This window comes from Lepisma saccharinum, chromosome 18 (assembly GCF_977018435.1).
Source record: "Lepisma saccharinum chromosome 18, izLepSacc3.1, whole genome shotgun sequence".
NCBI classification, from domain to species: domain Eukaryota; kingdom Metazoa; phylum Arthropoda; class Insecta; order Zygentoma; family Lepismatidae; genus Lepisma; species Lepisma saccharinum.
In genome coordinates this window covers 17,185,658-17,206,839 of record NC_139246.1, presented here as the reverse complement: position 1 = coordinate 17,206,839, position 21,182 = coordinate 17,185,658, and the positions used below count along the sequence as shown (strand labels likewise).

The 21,182-nt window shown below is 39.8% G+C and overlaps 1 protein-coding gene across 1 annotated transcript in view; it reads right to left on the bottom strand.

Annotated features, from left to right (window-relative positions):
- Positions 1 to 19,664, bottom strand: part of LOC146002423 (agrin-like) — a 57,412-nt gene extending 37,748 nt beyond the window's left edge. Inside the window, exon 1 of the mRNA XM_083140249.1 lies at positions 19,415 to 19,664. The gene's annotated coding sequence lies outside the window, so the exon portion shown is untranslated. The remainder of the gene's footprint in view (positions 1 to 19,414) is intronic.
- Positions 19,665 to 21,182: the final 1,518 nt, after the last annotated feature.

Genomic DNA, 21,182 nt, shown 5'->3' with positions numbered 1-21,182 from the left:
TATACAGTATATATAAGTCTTCTTGTGACTTAATTTGTGGGTGTCTTTTGTTTTCGCTTTTTGTTTGGCACCTCTTCAATGCCATCGCTATGAATCTGGCCATCTTGTGATTAAGCGTTTACGAGTATCTCGCTCCTACATAGGTAAGTGTCTCATGTGGCAGGATTGAAAATTAGCTGTTGTAAGGCGCAAAATGTGCTACTTTTGGTTTGGCACCCAAACTCAATGTCAAGTCGAGAGAGTTTTGTTCCGGTGGGTTCAAGGGTGGGCAGGGATGGAGAAACGAAATATTTTCGGGTGGGCTCTGTACAGGGTGGTAAGGGGGTGTGGTCTTCGTTTGCTTGGCGACGATAGCGACATCTAGCAACGGTCGATCCGAACCTGCACTCAGAGAACTAAATGCATCATATCGATTGATGCACCAGAATGCATCGATTGATGCACTAAAATGTGTTTTATGGCTTCTTCAAAGAAGCATCATCCTGCATCATCATAAAAGATGCATTCTGGTGCATCAAAACGCATCAAGGTGCATCAGAACGCATCAACTGATGCACTGAGGTGCATCTCGACTGAAAGGATACTCACTTGAATCAAATGATGCACTTTGGTGTTTCTTTCACGACATACAAAAATGCACATAAATGCATCAAATGTGAATCTGATTCTTTGAAGAAGCCATAAAACACACTTTAGTGCATCAATCGATGCATTCTGGTGCATCAATCGATATGATGCATTAATTTTCTGTGTGTGGTGCAACACTCGATTTGCAGACATTCGAACATCGTTTTCGCTGTGTGTTTATAATTTATTTATTTTATAATTTGGTTTATTTACTTCGTTTTTCTGCTACATGTGGCTAATCGCGAAGATGGGGATGAGATGATGAAATTGTTGCCCGGGACCCCTGGCGTCGTAACGTGCTGTGCTAACCACTCCGCCACAAAGGTCGGCTTGTTTATAAAGTGAAATGGTCTTCAGTAAGCATTTGTGTTCGATGGTAGTGTCGTCGCCTTGTAATAAAGGGGTCCCGGGTTCGATACCCGGTGGAGGCATAGTGGTTCATGTCGCACTTTAAACTGTAGGTCCGATCCAGCCTTACTGTGCATAAAATGGACTTAAAACTGAAATTCTATACATTCTATACGATCTTCAAACACATTCGAATGATTTTTTTTTTTTATTTTCCACACACGAAAAGCATTGTGGGAATGTCCCATAGTTTCCACTCACTTTACTGTTTTTTTTTCAATCGGCTTCTTGGACCATTAATTGATTTGTAAGTTCAACGTCATCTGTTGATGTGGTGTTTATTTACGAACTGATATATTCGTGGATGTTGCGTTTAGTGCAAGACTCGTGCCTGCGACGCGTTCGTAATTCATAGACCTTGATACTCCCTTCTCTTACTTCAGTCTTCGTTGAAATTATACATTTCATCGCAAGGGCGTATCCTGAAGTGAAATTACAGGGAGGACGTAACATTTTGGCGTCAAAGAACGGAAGAGTAATGAAGATGGACGACAGAATAATCACGGTGAGGAGTAAAGGTGACGACAAAGCCTTTCAATCAGAATAAAATGCACGCAAGCTTGTCAAGTGGTGAGTTATGAAGTGGTGTTACTCACATTGAGATTTCAAGAGTTTCTTTCACAGCGAAAAAGGTTGGAGGAGAAAATTCTAGAAGTAGAAAAATTGGAGTGCCTAACGGGATGTTCCTTTGATCTAGTTGTCGTTCTAAATTTGTTGGATTTTTGTTATGTAGCGTCACTTTTTGGCTAATCGCGACGATGAGGATGATTCATGATTTGATGAAATTGATGGAGACTCACAATGAACACCCATGGCTAGGCCGGAGTTCCAACTCTGAACTCCTGGTGTAATAGCGTGCTGTGCTAACTAGTCCTCCACGAAGGTCGGCGATAGTGATGTATTAAAAGAGCTGCAGCACATCAAACCCCCTCGAAATGTTTTACACTCGCTTTAGACGAAAGCATTTTTCTTAACATTTATGCCATGACCAAAAAGCTATCGTGTAAAGTGAGAAATGTTATGGCATTTCAGATGCCATGGCATGTTTCATGGCATTTCTCAAGGATAGGCTCGGCCCGCAGCATTTTTCGTAGCGTAACCAATCAGAAGCGACCTCTAGGTCACGAGTTAAGCTGTAATGGCGGCCGCGTGAGATGTAAACAACTTATCACTTCACACTTTTAAACGACGATAATTATTCAACCGAGAGGAATATCGCTTCCTATTAAATGGTTTTAGGTAGAGAAGAATGGCGCTGCTTAAATGCATACTTTACAACGTTTACTGTACACATATGGAAGAATATTTTAGCTTTTTCAATTGTAAACACCGTGCACACAGCATTGGCGGTGTAACTCGACGTGCCTTTCGTGTTGTATGTATTGTACATTGTAATTGAAACAGCTAACCGAAATGTTCCATAAAACGTTATCGTGTAAATTACTACCTGTTATAACATTTTTGGAAGCATTTACGTAGCATTTATGCTAGCAAGAATGCTAAAGGAAATGCTTTCGTCTAAAGCCGGCCTAAGAAGGTGAAGAACATTTTGTTGTCTCTTGTTGATTGTAAAAAAAAAATACATATTTTTTGCACAATGTTATCCACATTTCGTGAATAACCTGCGGTTACACAAAAATGAAATAAAATCGTTAATGCACATGGAAAGAATGCTAGAATTTTCGGGCATTTGAAATTCCTGAAACTTGAGCAAAAACCAGTCCATAGACTCCCTGGAACTGGCATCGTTTATTGCAAGTTACAAAACAAACAACAACAGAATAATCAAATATAAACAGCGTCAAGATCGAAAACTTGAGATGACAATACAAACACCACGTTATGTTTTTTCTCTTCTTTAATATTCTACCATTTAATCCAAAGAATAACTGGTTCCATAGTTTTCAAAATTAAAAAAAAAAGTTTTATGTGACAGGTAAAACAACATAAACTTTATGACTAAAGGTTTGACTTGAAGGCATCTAAAATTTAATGACAAAATATAATAACTATGCATTTCAGTACATACTGTGTAAAACGTAAATAATAATAATAAAATAAGTCAGTTGTGCTTCATATTCAGTCATCTGATGGATTGAGTAGAAAAGTTTGCCCAAGGATATAATAACAGCAATAATAATAATACATTTTGGAATAAATTTTCATTATCATTGTTATTATTTATATTATTCAAATTTCTGCGACGCCCATTGGAACAATTATGAGTGCCCCCCCCCCGAAAATTTTTCCTGACTACGGTCATGCAAATAATAATAAACCAACTACTGAAGAACGATGCAGTTTTGAATGTGGGACTAATTGTACAATTTAACACATGTGGGTCTTTGGTGGTTAAACTACTTAAGATAATGAGGTAAATAACAATTATAATTGTAATGTACTTTTTGTTTATAGTTTATATCTTAGATTTTTTCCTATTTCGGTCGTTATTTGTGCCATGTGTCAGGAAGCGCCTGCTTTAACCCTTAAACAGAAACATCGGTCTGTGAGACCTTTAGTGTTTTGTAGTTCTACAGTGTGGCAACACTGATTGAGCTGTCTCTCCCCACTCCACAGTACCTTATTATCAACCACTTGCCTACAATCTGCACATGTTACTGCTCAGTTTGTGACTGTTACGAGAGACTTATTGTTGTTTGAAAACGTGCAGGTCTAACGGACCGGGTGTTTCGCATAACGTATTCAATGCCAAGGTTGGAAGTGATTTACATAAAATATTTTTTTAGTTTTGTTCCCATGTAATTTTAGTTTTCAATAAGTTTGAGTTATTAATCATAATTTTGTCATTTTATTGTCTAGAAGAACTTTAAAAAATGTAATAACAAATATTAAAAAATAAGGTCTCTCAGACCGGATGTTTCTAATTATGAAGTAAAGACCTATGTTTCTGTTGATCTGAAATCAAATAGTGACTTCCCGTACCTTCATTAATCAACTGTAGCCTTGTAATTATTGCCATGCCGCTACGGTGTGAAACGTTGCGATTGATTGGTTCGTCACCAGGTCACATGTGAATATATTTTACGAGGCTAGGTAGGGTATCTGGGAGCCCAGAGACTGATTTCAATTTTCTCAAAATATTTTCTTAAAATTTAGAACGATACAGTTTGGTAAAATTGTCCAGATCTTGAAGTCTGTTCACTGGCTCGCGATGTGAAATCTCCTTTATACCGCGTTTGTTACAACCTGTTCCGGTTCCCGCGCTAGCTGATCGCTGGCTTTTCTCCGTGCTGGGGAAAGTCAAAGCCAGGCAGCCAATTAAAATACGCAACGCCGCAACAGCGTCTACGTAAGCGCCTCTCTTCTGGCTTCCATTCGCTCCTCACTGTCCAGCAGACGATTTTTTCCTCGTTTCTCATTGGCACCGAAACTGTCGAGCGATCTCTAGCGCGGGAAACGGGGCAGGTTCTAACAAACGTGGTATAGGTAATTCTCGAAGTGTAAATTCCTAGCTTGGTTGAGTGAGGATATGTGTGGGATGATTGTACTGTTCAACATGGAGACAATGAAGCAGGTAGAAAGATAGTTTGTTATTTTGCGTCGCTTTTCTATCACTCTTGGCTAATCGCGGCGACGAGGGTTAGAGATGATGAAATTATCAAGGGACACTAACAAAGAGCACCCCTACCCAGACCGGGACTCGAACCCGGAAACTTCTGTTTTCGGCCGTTTTAAAGTCGACCGCACTCGGCCAGCGAACCGACTCCTTATACAAATCGACCGAACAAATTAACAACTGATAGTATCTGTCGAAAGCGAAGTTGAGGTCGAAGTTGTGTGATAATTAAAACCACAAGCCGACACGCTGGGGTAAAAAGGTTAATTGAGTACCTTCCAAGACCATCCTTGAGATCACGAAACACGTATATCAGCTGGAAGGGCCATCATGCATTGCGAAAAACCGGATTTCACCATATCGGACGACGCATTCCGGGCATGTTCGTCCCTGAGGAACGCAAACAGATGTTTTTTGTACGTGGGACATGAGCTCGTGGGTGTCTGGAGGAAGCCCAAATGGCGTCTCATCTCTGCGAAAGATGGGACCGCAATGGGCGCGGTCCGAATCGCAAGGGCGGGGCCTTCCAAGCTGTAACCTTGCTACATGAGTGGAGGATTCGGCCTTGTACCATCCCAAATTTTGCCAAATTTATCTCTATGGTGGTTTCTCATGGCGGACTCCGTGAATGCCAAACGCGATGGCATTGTATTTGGTCGGCTGCTAGCTCCATCTATTGAGTTCCGTTGGATTTAGTTCTGTCGAATGCCCCATTTTGAAGAACGGTTGTTGTCTAAGACTGTCTAGGTATAACGCAACGGACTAGCAAATGTTTCGTGAAACAAAATAGAAAATTAAGTGTAACGTAGCCAAGATGGCGACCAATAATGGGACCTAGGCACAGGGTGGTTTTGGAAAACTTTCCAGTTGGGGAGATCCCAATAACCACTCTTGAAGCCTCGAAATACTATACAAATTATTTACATATAGTCTCCACCCCAAGGTCCAAAAATTAGCAACCAGAAAGGGGGAGGTTCAGAAACAAGAGAGGACAATTCTCAAACATGTCCCGTTCAAATACCACCCTGCCTAGCCTTGTTTTTTTGCTCTAATTCTGGTATGGGCCCCACACTCCTTCATGGTGTGGTGCAAAGCACAGGGAAGCACTTTACCTTTACTTTACTTTTATATTTAGCCGGCTCCCGTGGCGGAGTGGTTAGCACATCGCGCTACGACGCCAGGGATCCCGGGTTGCAATCATTTCGCCCTTCTTCAATTCTTGTTAATAATTCTTCCTTTTCTTGGCTTAACAGCTTCATCAATTCTTCTCTCTCCTTTCTCTGTTCTCCTCTTGCTTCATCCCTTTTTCTTTCTTGTTCTTTCCTTATCCTTTGAATCCTGGCCTTAGCATGGATGTTTGTGAGTGTCCATTCATCAATTTCATCATATCACGCATCCCCATCTTCGCAAATTAGCCAAAAGTGGCACAAAAAACGAAAAATCAATCAAATCAAATCAAATTTCGTATATTTAGAACTCTCCACTCTCAAAATGTCAATTCTTCAGTGATTTTTAATGAAAACGTTTATTTTTCTCACAATTTTGGAGCCTCCATCTACGAGGGTGATCCGAAAAGTTCGGGCTCTCGACCAATGCCTTCCCAAAATCCAAACTCTTCATCCCTGATCATCACTTTTCATCGAATCAAAAGGCTATTGCAGGTGTAGAGTATTTTGCAAACCTCAGGGAAAACCAATTCATGAACTGAATAAGGGCGTTGAAACATCACTGGAATAAATGTATTGATCTTAAGGGAGATTATGTTGAAAAACGGAAATAATTTTGAATTCGTTCTTTCATTGTTGGCCGAGAACTTTTTAGACCACCCTCGTATTAATATGATACGTCTGAAGATACCGCTTCGTTTACATTCACGTTGGTGTCTTTGTCGCAAGGTTTGAGTACCTGTCTTCCCTTCATCAATTGCATCTAATCATGATTTGTCTTTATGGTCGCAATTAGCCAAAAGTTACCGGAAAGCAACGTAAAATAATAATAATACAAGTATGAATGGGGAATTTATCTTGTCAACCTTGATATCATTTGTTATTGTAATATTGAAAAGGTTACGATATGTAGCACTTTGTACAATTTGGTTCGTATTATTACAAATTGGGCTCTGCGGCCCACCCAGCCTCGTAAATGGATACATGGGGGTAAAGGCGGCCGGGCGTGATGCTGATCACATCATCCCAACTATGACAGAGATCAAGAATATGTGGAGCTTTACTTTCACATCACTCATACTCGTTCATGGCATCGTGTGTACTCGCACAGAGGTACTTGCTATTTTTACAATTTGTGAGATAAATTCAAATACAAAAATTCATGTATCTCTTGCAAATCTATTCAATTCCGGTCCAGGAGAGAAAATCAGCAAACGTAAATTAAAGAATTTTAATTCGGTCCCGGAACCTTTTTTCCGGATAAATTTAAATACGGTTCAAGTTCGGTATTGAAATGAAACAATACGCGAATTGGAACGAATTCAAATTGTGCGAGAAAAAAAGGTCCCGGCCCTGTTACGGAACCCATTAGACCTGGACCTCCCTGTCTTTAAGTAGTCAACTTACCTGATCGACTTTTCCCCCACAAATTGAAAACACACTTGATTAATACACGATACTTCCTGTTCCACTGTATCTAGGATACTACTATGGAAAATAACGTTAACTAACCATAGAGCTTTAATAAGAAAGTTTTTACACATCGTCATTTGACGTCAAAGATAGTCTTTCCCTTTTCTCCCGGTTTCCAAGTGAAAGATGTGACGTCATACTGCCTGCCTTTCACTACGCCTTCTCATTACTATAAGGAATATGTCCTAAAAACTAGAAGAACATATGGAAGAAGAAACTAGGCATGTTTTCCACCATAATACTGTTACTCCCTCAAAAACAATCCTTAAGTTTACAGTTATCATGCTCCTGCAATGCCCTTATAATTATTGGGATAAATTACTGTGGGACTAAAATGAAGTAATTTTCCATGGGGGGGCAGTGCCCTCCCCCCACTCTGCCCCCCTTTCCATATCTGTAGAGCGCAAAAATATAGCAGCTACATTGAATGACATGGCAACACGCATTATAATCCTGTGCGCAAGCTGTCTTTCGAATAACCAATAGGATTCCTCCCAAGTCACGTGTATTTGTTTACATGATCTCGTTGTTACAACGAACAAAGAATAGTCTGTGGCAAGGAATCGACACTTTTCTAATACGTAACTTTCCCAGAAACATTTCCTGGCTAGATTTGCATTTATTAAATAAATTGAAATGTATGCATCGGACAATTAATAAGTCCGCGTACTGGTTTCGAAATGGTACCATTACTTCCCTTTCCTGTTGGGCGTCTTCTCTTGAGTTTTCACTTCTATTCGACCCACGCCATGTTTCTCTGGCCATCAATTTGGTGCGCCCACGAAGTTCACTTTCCATGAACTCCCAGGCACCATCTCAACCGACACCAACGCTCGTCGAAGTTGTCTTCTTTCACCCAGACATCTCCCGAGAAAGTAAAGTCTCTTAGCAGCTGAATTTCGACAACCTGCGTGACTGCGTATGCGCTTGGTTATGCCTAGATGCCTCGGCTACGCATATATTACGCAATGTGTGCCTAGGTTTTTTTTTCTGATTTGCATTTCAGATTATAATTTCAGGACTGTTACGGAGACGGCACCGATTGTGTCTCCAGTTGTGTGCTGCATCGAGAGGTTTTTGCTCGAGCGCCAGATAGTTCGCGCGGACGACGCTAGATAGCGTACGGAATTGAGAGCTGCTTCGATCGAGCGAATAACGCTTGAACAGGCAAAATATACGAAATATAACCGTAATTTGCCTGTAGTGGGTCCTCAAATATGGATCGTGAAGTGAAATATGCCGTAAAATTGAAACTTAAGTGAACATAGTCATCTTTTTCATAGGCGTAACTTGGCGGGCGCAAGGGGGGCACTTGCCTCCCCCAAAATTATTCAGGTTATGTCCCAAGTTTGATTCTGCCCCCGGAAGTTAAGTCCCAAGTTTGATTCTGCCCCCGAAAGTTAAGTCCCAAGTTCGATTTTGCCCCCCCCCCCCTCCCCAAGTTAGGCCCCAAGTTACGCTCATGGTCTTCTCCATGTTAAAATGTAGTTTAGTCCATCTTACCAATCCATAGCAATATGTGAAAATGAATAATGATTATGGGCTGAAACTACCAGGGCGGATTTTTACATATATGCTACGATTATTGTCACATTGAAATGAGATTTGATTCTATACACTCGAGCGTGGGAGACTGGATCGAGTATGAGCGAACGAAGCGATCCGATGCAGTAGTCTCCAGTAACAAGTGAGTGAGGAATATCTTTGTTTATCATAACCCTAAATATCACAGAGACGGTCATATTGATAATCTCTTACAAACATAAAAATTGCTAGGAAATATTGTTTTTTTTATCTGAAATTTCTGTGAAGCCGCTACAGGGAAAGGTACTGTCCTTCTCGTCAAAGCAGATTTTTATGTTCATTAATAGTAAAACTAGAATTATACCGTGCGTCCATTTCGATCTGCAGCCGAGAGATCGGGAGAAACGTGGCGGGCGGCGCTGACGGAGGTGCCGACATTTGCGGCCTGTAATGCCCGCATATTTTTATGGACAGACATTTTTTGCAGACATTTATATAAATATTGCAAAACTAGCACTAACCTGTGTTATAAGAGTTGTTCAAAGTGATGTCCACCTACACGCCTGGGAATTTCTGTACAAATTGCCTACACACGTCTCGACACGAGTCTGTTTTCACGTAAGTATCATACATAAAAATTCTTTGTTCTAACGTGAACCTTGCGGCTGGCATTCCAATCGTCTGACTGACACAACACACATACACACTGCAATAACACAAACAAGTAACGGCAAGTAACCAAGAATAACACTCTTACGCACAGTACGAAATTAACACGCTCTTGGTTTACATCTGCCTGCCACTATATTCACAGCTCTGTAGTCGCGAAGGAACATAAAACTTGAGCTAGGAGATTTCGGATTGCAAGGAAGCTCACGAACACCATTAGCTTTTAACGGTTCGTCTGCAGCGTAATCTTGATACAGTGTTGCACATTCGAAACCTCCAAACGATCCCCATCGACACAAAACTCTTTCAAGGATATAAACTTAAGCAGGACGTTACTGGTCAAAACTATGATTAAAATGTTTTACAGAGTATTATCTGTGGCTCTTAATATAATTTCTAAAGCGTATTTATTTGTGTATATAAGGGTGGAACTTGGAAGAATTACAGAAGAACTTTTGCGTGTTATAACACAGGTTAGTGCTCGTTTTGCAAGATGTCCACAAAAATAAGCGGGCATTACAGGCCTCAAATGTCGGCATCTCCGTCAGCGCCGCCCGCCACGTTTCTCCCGATCTCTCGGCTGCAGTTCGAAATGGACGCACTGTAGATACAGGCACGGGTGAAGGCAGAGAAAGAGATAAGAAGCTATAGAGGAAGAAAGAAAGGGATATAGAAACAACTGTTGAAACCAGAGGCGTATAAGAAAAATCGATCGGAAAATGTGCATGAATTTTTTCATTTCGATCAGAAGATGATGGCTTTTTAGGAGTTGGCACACTTATTTCTTACGGGTTGGCAATATTGCCCGGAACCGATCGTTTCAAAGGAACCGAAATTACGCGTTTATCTGCGTCAATTGATGCAAAACCTTGATATCGAGTTTTGTAAGTTCTCTAGCCGATTCATCACGGAAGTTACCCGGGGACTTTTAAACTTTGGACTAATGCAGTTCAAATTCTACCTATTAAAGCCTCCATGCTTCAGAATGAATGAATTAGCCTCAATGGATTTGCGAGACAATTGCATAATTCAATGTCATTGTCTTTTAGTCTGCCCACAGGTTGACGACACGAGTCCCCACCCTTCGAACGCAGCAATTTGTGGCCCCTCACGTGGGAAGATTGCGACATGTCTAGTTAGCATACGCAGCGTAATTACCGACTGACAAGCTAAAAGGAAAGCACATACTGAAGGTGTTGGACGTTGGATTTCACCCAGAGCGAAAGTGGGGAAACACGTCATTATTGCGTGGATTTACATGCGTACTAGACTGCAGCAGTAACGACGAAATTTTGCAAAATGACAATGGTCTATACTCTGTCCCAGTAATGTCTGGAGCAAGCGAAACGAGAACAAGTCTCTACCCAAGTAGTGATGCGAGACGGCTCCACCAATGAACACGTGAGAGGGAACGGGATTGCGTGGAGGGGGAGTGACTGCAGTTACCAGCCTTCCCAGCACCGTGTACTGATTTGCTCTGCCCACTCGATTTCCCCCCTTCTCTGCGGCTATGCGCGGCCTTGCTCCAGAGATATCCGAGACATAGTATAGAATGCATATTTTAGAAGCAATAGCAGGTTTTATGTATAGTGGAACCACGAGCAAAACAACCTGCGCAGACCCGCGACTCCTGTCCACCGTACTCCCGCGAGTAGGGAAGGGGGAGAGTTGACCATGCTTCTTTATGGCCCGAGGTGGAGGGAAGAAGGGAAAACTGCGCGGGGACTTCTCGTCCCAAGGTTTTTTTCCTTGTGGTCGATCTATAGACCTTAAAACTCCCAAAGGCGAGGGTCTGTCAAACGCCTTTTTTCATTGGCTGTCATGTGGTATATCCATCGAATCCCATCGCCGCTGTTTTCTGGCTTTCGAGACTTCTTTTGATATAGCTCCAAAATTGTCCTCACAATGCTGGGTCAACGCCGAAATTTTTTAGTTACTTTCGGGAATCAAACCCGGGACCACTCTCACCAAAGGCAAGGGCACTAACCATTTGGTTACGCTAATTCCCCTTGGACCAATATTTATTATTTATAATTACCTTTCTCGTTTATTGTTATTATCTTAATCTCTGTTATTCATTTTGTAATTCTTATGGTATTTAATATTTAAACCTATCACTGATAATGTCAGGATAGTGACTGACCTGTATGTACATATCTTGTTGCCATGAGAATTACGATTGTGTTTGGTCTTGACTTTTAGTTGGATTGGCAACTACTAAGTGGGGTAGTCAACCCACAATTATGTTATTATTTTACAGAAACTGCTTTCGCTCCTTATTTGAGTATGCGGTTTTCAGTTACGGTGGTGCGTCCTCAAAACAGTTACAAAAAATTGATGTACTACAACGCAAAGCATTACGAATTTGCTCTGGATTGATGAATTCTAGTCCAAACGTAAGTGTTTATATGGAAAATAGAGAGATGGCTCTATCCCATCGCCGCAAACAATTAACAAATAAATTTCTTTTTCAAACCTGGGAGAATCATAATCACCCATTTAATTTGCTATTTGAAACACAAAAACAGTGGGCATTTATGAATGTTATAGATCCGATCAACCCGAAATTTTATTTTCTTCATTGTTATTGTATGGATCCTGACGCGTACCAAAATTCTTTCACATTTCATTCACCTCCAGTATATAAATTAGATTTTCCTCTTTATGCTCAGTCTAACGTCCAATTTTTAGATCATGGTCAGCACGCTCGGTATAGAGAAATATGGCCAGATTTAATTTTTATATATACTGATGGCTCCAAAAAATTTCAGGATGTAGGTTGTGCGTTTTATATTTCTGAAATTAATCAACACGAAATATTTAGGTTACCAGCAGACACTACAATTTTTACAGCAGAATGCTATGCTATTTACCGTGCATTAAATTATTCCATACAAAATAACTATAAAAAAATACTCATTCTAACAGATGCGTTAAGTGTCTTACAGGCACTAACATCATCATATCCTCAACTATGTCGTCAATCTATTTTCATTATATTGATTATACAATTAACTCAACAAGCACAATCCAAAAATATTACTGTTCAGTTTACATATGTCAAGGCACATCACATTAACCAGAGTAATATTATGGCAGATATGTACGCTAAGAGAGCAAGGGATTTACCTCAAATATCTTTCATCAGACTCCCTTATACAGATCTATTACCTAGAGTTAAAATTAAAATAAAAAATCACTGGAAAATTTGGTGCAAGGAACAATTGACGATGGTAGGTCATACATATAGATGGCTAGCGGAATTTGATGCAAGTCAACCATGGTTCCACAGATGTCCTCTTCCAAGACAGGTTATAGTTTTTATTAATAGATTGCGAACTGGTCACGTACGTACACCAGCACATTTAGCGAAAATAGGTATTATACATCAACAAAATTGTACATGTGGTAAAGATAATCCAGATGCCCAACATTTATTTTTGGAATGTGATCAATTCTCTCAACAACGAAATATATTATATAAAAATCTGATAAGATTAAAAATTCCATTACCTATATCTTTACTTTCTCTTTTATCTGATTTATCAATACCAATTATTTGGATTTTATATGGATATGCTCGAAAATGTCAAATCGAATTATGAACAGAACATAGAATGTAAAAGTGTAAAAATTGAAAATTGATTAGTGTCATCTGTTGTGTATTGTAAGGAAAAGTTGTGTAACAGAAATCCCATACCACAGACTACTGCTGTCCCATAGTACAAATACAGAAACATTGGCCAAAGTCGACAGTGTTTTGTCTGACAGGGTCAGAAGAAGAAGAAGAAGAAGAAGAAGAAGAAGACTTTTAGTTCGGGCTTTGAGTTCTCAAGAGTGATCAAGTGGAATTGTAATATGCTGTTCTTTCTTTGAAATTCCAATGGAACTTCGCACATAAGTATTTTCATTTTGCTAAGAAGTAATATATACTTTTTCTCTTAGTGAAAACTTGACTTTGATTTTTTTTGAACAACGAACGAAGATAGATATTATCCAATATCCTAGGAGGCATCTCGTGAATGCTACGAGTCTTCATGTGATCATTTTTATTATGTTTTAGACACTGAAGGAACTTGTCATTTTTGACATTCTGTAGCATAATTTACACAATGTTGCAATGTTTAAAGGGTAGTTACTGAAACCACCGCCACTCCCACTGGAAAAATTTCAAATACCACTCTGAATGTACAGTCACCAGCATAAAAATTGGATATGTAGATCCTTAAATACCACCTTCCCTGAATTGTATATGTGTTGCCTAACTCTGCGGCGAAAAGACAAATTCAATAGCAACTTTAGCAACTTTAGCGTAAGTTCTGCTATCGTATAAACACACATACCGCGATATACTGAAGCTGATATTTCAGGATCTAAATATTCCATGTTTATTGCTGCTGACTGTACTTAACCTTTAACACCTTGTCAATGTCCAAAGAAGAAATTGTTACAATCAAGGTTACATAACAAACCTACCTGTAATTCTAGCAGCTGATGCGTTAATTAGTTTCGAGGAAAGCAAAGACGTCACAGAATACTAAAAGATGAATGGACAGGTGATTTAATCTTCTTCAAGGGCGATGAAGATTGCAAATCATTGCAGCATTTCCTGCACTGTGCCATCATCAACCTCAACCTACATTTCTTAGAATAATGAGTGCCATTTGCATCTGTGAATATACACATATTCACGACAGAGGAACCTGAAAATTGGTGTCTGAAAATATACCTTATTTATTTAGACCAGTGGTTCTCAAACTGTACCCAGGGGTACATGAACGACTTGAAGGGGGTACGCGATCAGATCGGAAGACAAATGTCGAGAATGCACACACGATAACATTTTTGCTGCAGGTGTGTAGAGCAGACTTCATTGTTTCAGACTTCATAGCTTTGACACTCAACAAGAAAATAAGACTAATTTTGTCACTGACATACATATATTTATTCAAAAGGTTTGACTAAATTTGGAACTGAATCTCAGCTTGAAAGCTTCAAGTGCACAACCAGACCTGCAGAAACTGTGTCAGGCTGTGCTGGCACATCCTTCTCACTAGAAACTCTTAGGATTTACAATAAAAACTCCAAAATTGTGCTTGCCAGTTTGTTTAAACATAACCCACAGCGCTACAGCCCTTGAAGGGCCTTGGCTTACCTACCGACTGCTGGTCTCCCTCCCACACTGTTCCTCCGTCACCTGTTATAGCGTGGAGATCTTAGACCAGTATTGGGGTGACGGGTGATCAGCCCGACGAACCCCCAGCCGTTGTTGTAGGTCTTCTTGACCGGGTTACGCTCACTCACTCGGAGCTTCCCAATTTCCTCACGATGGTGGGTTGCCACCGGCCCTATACGTAGGCCGAATAAATTCCGACCAGAGCCGGATTCGAACCTACGCCGTCCCGCAGCGAACGATCTCAAGACGAGTGAACGCCTTAACCCGCTTAACCCGCTCGACTACAAACTTATTTTTGTTCTTTACTTTTTTTATATAACTCTGGAAAAAAATCTCAAAATGAAAGTTTTTATATACTTATTAGCATGTAAGTATTTCACATTTTTATTCTAGTAACTAACCATAAAGATTCTAAACGTAGGAACACCCAATAAAATAATAAACGTAGGATTCTAATGTTTATTTGTTTACCATCTTTCCACATATAGCCCGAATGTCCTTTTGCTCCATTGCAGATACACGCCTCCAACGTATCAAAAACGTCCCACCAGTCAGGTAGCTAAAAAAATTCCCTAAAACCCACTATTCGGAGGAAACCTATGGTGGGGGTACATTAGACTTTAGTTACGACTAAAGGGTACAATGAGAAAAACGTTTGAGAACCACTGATTTAGACGATATCAAGTTTCAAAGTGTTACTATGATTCAATGTGCATTTTGTGTTTTACGTCACTTTCCTATCCCGACGTGAATAATGGTTAGATACAATTGAGACACAGACGAACAAACATGTGCACTCTGGGATTTGAACCCGGAACAGCGAGATTTTGAGTCGAGTAAACAGAAGGCTAAACCATATAAACGCACACACAATGACATACATTGTCTCAGTGGTCAACCTTGCGAGTATTCCTGCTTAATTTTCCTGATCACCATTCATTCTCGTCGTAGCGATTATCCAAAATGTTAAAAAGCGAAGCTAAATTAGAAAAATACACTGTCATATACCGGGTGATCAGTTAAAGAGATGTCAGAAAAGTAAACCTTTATACACAAGAGGTTAATGTACGTATCTCCGAGCAGCTTGTTGTAATATAAGCAGGAAGTTTCGAATGAGTGGAGGTTTACTGACCAGCCACATGACGGCGCTACTGTGCATGGTAACAAAGGTGGTGATCACGTCAGAACAGCGCACACAGTATGTCGTATGATATGCGAAATTTTCGAGTATTACATGCATGCTACTGTCGCCATGAAGCTGAAGTCAGTAAACCTCCACTCATTCGAAACTTACAACCTTTCTGCTTATATTACAACAAACTGCTCAGAGATGCGTACATTAACCTCTTGTGTATAAAGGTTTACTTTTCTGACATCTCAAACGGATCACCCGATATATTTTAAACAGAAAATAAGCTAGCAAAACTTTATTTTCGTTGATTTACATGTAATTGTAACTTAAAATATAGTCAGTATGGACTTGACTCTCCTAGGCATACAGACAACGATCTAGATGATCCTTGTATATCTGATTAATCTAAGTAAACTGTATATCTGTAGCTAAACTAGTCTCTGTTGTCACTCGCACCAGACAGACTATTTATATATATGCTGTAATTTGGTAGATCTATAAATTTACGAAGTTTCAACTTTCCAGTTCTTATAGTTTCTGCAGTAGCGAAGCGTGGTCTTAAGAGGAAGGAAAGCAATGCAGTACTCCGAAAAATATGGGGAGGGGGGGTATATAAATTATACAGTCCATTGCCCCAGTTTTTCTAGGAAAGAAAGGACATTTTAAATAATAATAATATATCCATGTGGCCGCGGTGGCTCAGTCGGTAACGCGTCTGACTACCATGCTAAAGGTCCCGGGTTCGATCCCCGGCCGGTTCAAACCCGGGAACTTTTCTAACGGTGGAAGCGGCCCCGGCGCCAACCCAGCGTCGAATAAAATGGGTACCTGGGGGAAACCCTGGGGGGTAAAGGCGGTCAGGGGCGTGATGCTGATCACATCACCCCCACTCACGACCGGATCAAGAAAGTGTGGGGCGTTACCCCCACATCCCCTATACGCCTTCATGGCGTGGTGCTATGCACAGGGGAACACTGTACTTTACTTTTTTTTTACTTTTATAATATATCCATGAACTCCTCTCTCAACGGCCATACTGCTAAGTTCAAAATTCTTGTCACGTTATTGATAATAAAATACTTGCTATTACTTACAGCTTCCCGTACGAAATTTGAAATATTCATGTTTGTTTCACAAAAGAGAACATTCACTTCAACCACTCGTTCTTCCCACATAAATGGAAAATATTCCGAAAAGCTCAGAAGCTAACAGAAAAGTGATGTCAACCTCGTTGTAAAAATTAATGTTCACGGGGGAGTAATAGAACTGACTTGAACCTTAAAATTAATTAAGCTTTCGAATAATAGGCCATTACAATAGGAAGAACATGCGCTGTTTCTTCTTTTTAATAATGTATTATATTAATAAAAATAATATTTCGAGTTGGATAGCATTTATGACTTAACGTTTTTGCTATTCGCAGGTCTCAGAAGAGAGTTTCATTGCATTTTTTTTTACATACGTTTTATCGAAAAAAAACATCAGTTCATTGTTTGTATGAAAACTTACGATAAATATAGTGTAAATTATTTGGTAGTTGTCAACACTGGCGTGCGTTGTAATTTGAGACAAGAGAAGTGTGAAGCGGACAACAGCCAGCAGTTCTGCAGATTCCAGCGCTCCCCAGTGCCGGAACACCATGTTTGTCTTAATCCCTGAACGTCGACATTATTGACACGTTTTACAAATCTTGAAACTCAAAGTAATGCTTTAAAGTTTATCTACATGGAATTTGGAACAGTTATATTAATTTATTTCAATAATTCTGTGTTTATAATAAAGCAAATATACATCTTCGAGATCATGTTAACACTTATATGTTTTCTGATAGTAGTGTCTGCTTTCTGCTTGGCTCGGGTGTTTTCGAGAAGCCGAAAAGCTCCGAAAAGCAGAGCTTTTATTAGTGGTTTGGGGACCGTACCTTCACCAGCATCTACCCTTCGCCATATGATACTTGAGAAGCGTTGGTTTCCCGCACAGTGGCTGCAAGCAGAGAGGTTGCTGCTTGCCAACGGGCTGCGGAGAGAATTTGCGGCCGTAAAATTTCGCGAAATCGAGTGCGATAGAAAATAAATAATGCACTCAACGTTAAGTACATTAAATAATATTTTAATTGTGCAAGCAGTGCTTGCATTGCTTGTACTATATCTTCGCCACTGAGTTTCTGAAATATCGTTAGTTGTCGCGGATGGGTACAGCCGTCGCCTAGAAACTAGCATACATCAAACCACACACGCGTCTTGACCTTTAAAATACTCGCCCTTGCGACTTCATTTCCCAGAAATCCATCTAACCACCATCCCTAACCTTGAGTCTTGTGTTTTCATAACATTGGTTTCCGCGGTCACTGCTAAATAGCACATCCGTCGAGTGAGTCAGAGGTCATTGGTTGGCTTCGATGCTGCAACTTCTGCGACAGGTGTTTGCTAGAGTTACGAAACCGGTTTGTCCGTAACCATATGCGTGCATTGCCTTGCCTTCATTGACACTTCTCACCCTTAGAAAGGAAATCCGGTCTCAACATCCTCATAAGCTTTCCTTGCCTCAAGTTCCTTAATACTATTGAACTCTGGAGACAGGTTTGAAATCTTATGAATGTGCGTACATTGTCACTAATTTTCTTCAAATCATTATTGAATAGTGCGATCTTCCTCATATTAGTCTTTAGTTTACTGTTTCAACTATTAAAAATTACAGTGGAACCCCGAGTTTGCGTTATTCGAGGGCCCAAGGTAAAGAAACCGTTAAAATTTAAATTCGGGGTTCTGTGTTGAATTTTTGGTTCCGTAAGGAGACTAGAAATTGAAGTTTTAAGATTTTGTTTTTTTAGTGATTGATTTGTTTGATTAAACGCCGCTTTTCTGCCACTTTTGCTTAATCGCGAATATGAGGATGAATGGTAATTCTAAGAAACGGGTAGGTGGGGTTGGGGGGGGGGGGCATTACAAAACTCAAAAATAAAGAAAATTGCCTATATCTCCAGGCCCTATAACCTCGTCTCTCAGCAAGAATAAATTTCCCAGGAAGAGGAGTTGACATTTGATTGATTGGTTGGTTGAGTTTGTGTTTAACTCCACTTTATGTACAGGAAGCTAATCGGGACTGGCCCTACAGTTTAAAGTGGGATCCGAACCACTATGTGCCTCCACCAGGTATCGAACCCAGGGTCCATTGATTACAAGGCGACGACGCTACGAGTTGACATTGTTCGGAACAGGTCACTCCGAAATTGTGAAGAGGTAAAACAAATTAATTGATAATTTCAAAATGTCATATCATGGACATAGTAAAAATATATAGGGTCTGTACCAAAAGAACACTCTAGAGACTTTACTATTTTAATTTATGTAAATGAAAATCCAACTCTTGTCTTTGAGTTTGTTTTAACTTCACTGTATACACAGATAGACTAATGGAAACAGTAGATTAAAGACGGACTCGCGGAATACAAGGCGACGACGTTACCACTACGCCGTCAGGGAGACACATTTTTCTTTTATTAGTTTTTAAGAAGTGTGTTATTATAGAATATACACACAAAAATGTTATATAGATTTTAAAAATACACATTTAAAACGTTTGACACTTCTTTTGCATGTAAAAACACGTACAAATATAATGTGATCTCTAAGATAGGCGCAAATAGGAAGAAGGTTGCTCACCGAGATCCTTGTTGACTCTTGAGTGTTCCGGAGGCAGCAGCTCCTCACTTCAGAACACCTAAAACACAACTGTTCCACAGCGTCCTCTATCTGCGAGATTTATAGGTTGTTAATGATTTCAGAATTTGTCTTGGCGGAACAACGTCATCGAGGCGTGGTGCTCCTCCAAGATCTCCGCAATTCGTTTGTCTCCCGAGCCAAGGACAACCTCAGGATCTCTCCTTATGAAGCACATCCACCGTTTGTAGTGGTCCCGGGAGGCACGGTCTCCTAATATAGAGAGAGGAGACGCCATCTTGAGTGGTAACCATGGCAATGGGAGAGGAAAGTGGCCATCTGCTTCTGTTTCGGTTGCCCGGCGGGTAATGTCTTCGTTTAGTTGCCCAAGATCAATGCAGATACTACAATCTTGTTATTCTTCTTGTTTTAATATAGCGTTGAGTTTGTGTGTTTCGTTTCCAAGGTCACTGGATGAGTCTGAACCGGAATACCTTGAATTTTGAGCTCTCCGTAACTTATAGTACATCCAATTATTTGTTTCTGGTAAAGTTAATTGCCAACATGGTGGTTTGTAAACTTTATTATTAGATGAACTAGGTGCCACGACTTGGGTTCATTGGTTTTTGGAAATTAATTTTTGGGGTAGGCAATATCCGCTCTTCAATATCAACAGTAAGTCTGAAATTCTGTTATGTAATAGACACTTATAAAGTGAATACATTATTAGTACTTTGCCAGATTTCAGAAAACACACACACACACACACATACGTAAAAGATATGAATAAGACGTTGTTCATTTGGAAATGAATTTCCAAGTTGTATTTTTATACTCTTTAAACAGAATTACAAATTTTTATTTGGTTAAGGATTAATTTATCACAATATACATTGCAATTATACATTCAACATATGTTGAAACAATGCCTATTGTTATGAACTTTTGGTGGATTTAAGACTCAACATACGCTATCGAGAATAGACCTACAGTTTAAATACTACCTAAAGTGGGATTCGAGCCACTATGTCCCTCCACCGGGTAACGATCCCAGTGCCCCTTCATTACAAGGCGAAGTTGTTACCACTATGTTATCGGGGTACAGCGCGCTACATCATGTTCTTTTTTTTGTCAGTACACATTCATCAATTCTCTCATTATCATCGTCGCGATTACCCAAAAATGGCCAAAATTCAACGCTAGGTAACAAAAATCAAATCAAATGCCATCAGTTAGGCACGTATTACTGCAGCCCTGTTTTTCAAAATGAATCCATAAAATTCAGGACATGCCCCTATCGAAGTAGATAATATTACATTTTGTGTTTATCACGGTTATTAAGGTTTATACATCTTGTTTCGACTTATCTGCTGACTACACATTGTTCATTACTGAAAACTTACTTTCAGTTTGCTGTGTACAACGTACTCAATAAAAAAAAATATTAATTTTATACGTATACGTTTTCTGACTTTCTAGACTCAGAAAATTAAATATAGCAACATTCTATTCGTCGTTTTTTCCAAAAAAAATTCAATTTTCTTATAACGACCATGCCGATTTCCAGGTTACTGCTAACAAACTTGAAATGTTAGATATGGCAACCAGACATTTCTGTCATTTATAAGTTCCCTATTTTGTAATTTTTGCAGTAGTATACGTATGTAACCATTAAATACCTATTTTAACTTCGTGCCTTTAAAATTGGGAAAAAATCGATATGACAACCCTGCATTTCATACTATTTAAATTCCCCTGTTCGACTGTATAT